Here is a 4,034-nt window from a genome sequence, read left to right on the forward strand (position 1 = left end):
GTTTCTTTGGGTTCTGCCTTCTCTTCCTGCCACTTTGGGACAGCCATTCCTTCAAAGTTTCAAGACAGTCTAGATAGTGGACTCCACATCTGCCTCAGAGTCTTCCCTGGAACATCCCTCTGGGGAAGATCATCATAAGCATGCGTTCAAAAAGAGGCATGTGGACTTCCTTCAGGAGTCTCACACCGAAGATAGTGATTTTGATGAGGGAGAGTGGTCCCCCAGGTCTTCCCTTGAAGATGTCTCTTTGCAAAATACTAGTGTTATTAAGACAGAAGGGGGGATGATCCATCAGCACCCTCTCCTAGGAGGAATCAGTATTTTTCAATAATTTTGGGGCTGGCCTGTCTACTTCTTGGGTGGTTTCTGTCACCGATGAACTTGTAAACTTGGTTTCTAGGTGGGTCTGGAATGAGCTACACATAGGTGAACCAATCCCCTGTAAGCCCAGAAAAATATTAGCTTCTCCAAATGACAGGCCCTTCTGGAGCAAGGGTCCCCCAGTGGATTCCATGGTGGTAACAGCAGCCACCAGAAAAGAGCTTGCTGGGGAAAGCTTCACTGTCCATCTCCCTAACATGGTTTCCAGAGTGTTGGACAGATTTGGAATGTGGGTGTACTCTTCAGCTTCCTTTGCACTGAGGGTGCCGAACTGCTTGGCTCATGTGACATGTGTTTAGAGGGACTTGACAAAAGAACTCCTTAAGTCCCGCTCAGAGTCCTAAACTACAGAAGATAAAAAAAAACAGTGGATAAGCAACTGGCTGCAGTCCAGTCTCTATTGAACATGTCCATGCACCTTACTTCCAGTGTGGCCAATAGTATGTTGATAGCTTCAGGCCTTGACATAGCTGTTTGCCAGCATCCCTGGATGCATCTCTGAAACTTCACTGGACACTTTAAGACTTCTTTATTAACAGCTTCCATGGTGTAGTGGTTAGCACTCTGGACTCAGAATCCAGTGATCTGAGTTCAAATCTCAGTGGAACCTGTTGTGTTGTGTGTCTTCAGCTGCTTATGATGGGTCCACTCTTTTTGGACCAAAGGTAAAAGAGAAGCTGTCTAGAAGTGACCAGGATGTAAAATACCTTGTCTGCCATTGGAATGCATTTTTCTACTCCTCAACTGAACTTCTCCAGTTTCCTGAAAGGGAGCAAGAAACTGTGGTTCTGCAGATCTTAAGGCTTTGTTCCTGTGCTTTTAATGATAGGTGCACTAGGGGCAGAGAGAGAGGAATAATCACAATGAACATCACCTCCATGGCAGAGTTGGTCCACAGAATCAAGAGTTTTGGGGCCTCTTCTCCAACAAACCCTTTTAACACCTTTGAAGAATTGCCAGATTGTTGCACTCTGGAGGCAGTCAGGGGCACTCTTCCATGCACCTGTTAGCCAGGACTACCCTCACTCAAGAGCTGTGAATGCAAAGAATAATAACCAGAGGCTATACAATTCCATTTCTTTCTTTCTCATCTCCCCAATTCAAAAAGACTTCCCAATGTTTCCACTGCCGCAAAGGAAGGAGGGCTGCAGTACAAGAAATAAAAAAGCTGTTAGACAAATGAGTCATTTAGAAGGTCCCACCAGACCATCATGGATCCTAGAGTCTTTTCAAGATTCATTTTGGTAGCAAAGAAAAACAGGGACCTCAGGCCCATCTTAGACCTCAGTCACATAAAATAGTATGTGAAGCAGAGAAAGTTCTGAATGGTAATGGTTCAGTGCATCCTACTGCTGTTAAGGAAGGATGACTGGGTGTGTGCAATAGACCTTCAGGATGCATACTATTTCATCAAAATAGACATGCACTATAAAAGGTTTCTCCACTTTCAGTTTGGAGCAAGTCATTTCCAGCTCAGTGCCCTGCTTCTTGGTCTCACAACAGCCCCCTGGCTCTTCATCAAGTGCATGGCAGTGGTCACAGCTCACCTCAGACTGCTAGAGTTCCAAGTGTTCCCATATCTGGATGACTGGCTTGTAACTGCTCCCACCATGAAACTTCTGCTTTAAGCCAGGAACTTCTTGCTCCAGCTTTGGTGCCATCTGGGGATCACAGTCAATGTGGCAAAGCCAAAATTACAATCCATCTAAGCAATAGAGTTAATTGGGCTTATCTAGATACTACTTTTCAGACAGCCAGACTGCCAGAATTGAGGTTTCTAACCCAATGACAACAAGCACTAACAGTTATCGCCAATCAGAGAAACACAGCCAGGTGCATATTAAAGCTACTAGGGTCAATGGCATCCTCTAGTCCCTCAAAACAGATTTTACATGAGGGTGTTGCAGTGGACCTTGGCAGTCTAGTGGGTGATATTGTCTTAATCAATGTACATTCTCATGTGCTTCACTAACTCTTGCAGAAGCCATGTACAATGGTGGTTAGATTCCCCCCTAGTATCACACAATTGCTCATTTGTTCTATCATCTCCCAAAGCCAAAGTGACCAAGAAATTCTTCCCAGTTGAGGTGGGGTGGGGCACTTCATAGGAAAAATGGTTCAAGGTATGTGGTCCCTCACAGAGGCCAGTCTGTCCATCAACATCCCGGAGATAAGGGCAATCCTCCTGGCAGTGCAGGCTTTCTCCCCAGGATTTGATATCCACATTATGTTAGTGGTTTGGCGCATCATCAGACAAGGGGTAATATACTCTTACCCATTCTGTTGAGAGGCCATGAGGATTTAGCAATGGGCGATATCTTCCAACAACTTTCTGATAGCAATGCACATCCTTGGGAAATCCAAAGTGTTTGAAGAAACACTGAGCAGGTCCATTCTTCTTCTTCATGTGTAGTCCATCAATTAAATGGTGGCAGATCTAATTTTCAGCCCCTGGGGCCAGACTTGCTACAACCTATTTGTCACTCCATTTAACAACAAGTGCATCAGTTACTTTGCCTTGATCCCCCAAATGGACACTATTGACAACAACTGTCCCCAAGGTCTTCTGTATGTATATCCTCCTACTCCTCCTATACCAAAGTGCCTGCAGAAAGCAGTGTGGACTAAGGTGAAAGTGATCCTCATTGCTCCCTTTTAGCCTTGACAGGTATGGTTCCCTTCATCTAATATGCACACAATGGATGATGGATCCCATTCCAGCTCTTATCTCTTGCCTGTCCAGAATACCTCATCTGGACATAGCAGCCCTCAAGTTAACCACATGGTTTCTCCAACTCCAGTGAAGACCAGGTACACACACACACACACACACACACACACACACACACACACACACACACACACACACACACACACACACACACACACACACATACACTGTATGTGTGTAAAAATATATACATATATATTTTGTGTGTACATATTTAATTTTTTATTTTTGTAGTAAACAGGCAAATGGAGTCTGAGTTAATTCATTGACAGATGGGGTTATGGATAACAGAGGAGCCTGTGCCTTGGATCCAGAAGTCTGAAGAGTGGCTAATGTCAGATCCAATCAGACTGGAAGACCCATAGTGTTACCACTTGTCCGTCTTTGCGAAGGAGAGTCCTGCGATTTTAGGACAAAAAAATTTCATAAGTTTTCTTTAATAGTTACTGAAAACAGTTATTTTGTACCTGAAGCACCTAAATATATGAAATATCATAAGCAACTCAAAAGCTACAATAATAAGCTTTTATTCTGGCAAAAAAGTGAAGCTCTGTCCTTTTTACTGGCTATATGTATGTTTTGTCATGCAAAATCTCAAGCTTCTACAAAAAATGTCTTACTTTGGGCATTTGAAAAGGTGGCTACCCTAAAGACCCATCAGTTGAGGAGGGCGGAAGAGAGCAACATGGACCTATCATTAAGGTAAGTACATTCATCCATCCATCCATCCATCCATCCATCCATCCATCCATCCATCCATCCATCCATCCATCCATCCTCAACCCTTTTTCCCTTTTTTGCACATGGGGTCTGGGTGTCACTTAACTTTTGTATTCCAAGCAGATGATTGCAGTACTCTTAAGGCTTACCTCTCACCTCTGGAAGAACAAATGACCCATCCGTATCTCACAGTTTGGGAGTG

General features: G+C 44.0%; 1 non-coding gene across 1 annotated transcript; it reads left to right on the forward strand.

Annotated features, from left to right (window-relative positions):
- Positions 1-919: 919 nt before the first annotated feature.
- Positions 920-991, forward strand: TRNAL-CAG. The gene has a single exon. It is a non-coding gene; the product is annotated as a tRNA-Leu (tRNA).
- The last annotated feature ends 3,043 nt before the right edge of the window (positions 992-4,034 follow it).

This window comes from Protopterus annectens, chromosome 4.part0 (genome assembly GCF_019279795.1).
Source record: "Protopterus annectens isolate FY-2018-M chromosome 4.part0, PAN1.0, whole genome shotgun sequence".
In the NCBI taxonomy this organism is placed as follows: domain Eukaryota; kingdom Metazoa; phylum Chordata; order Ceratodontiformes; family Protopteridae; genus Protopterus; species Protopterus annectens.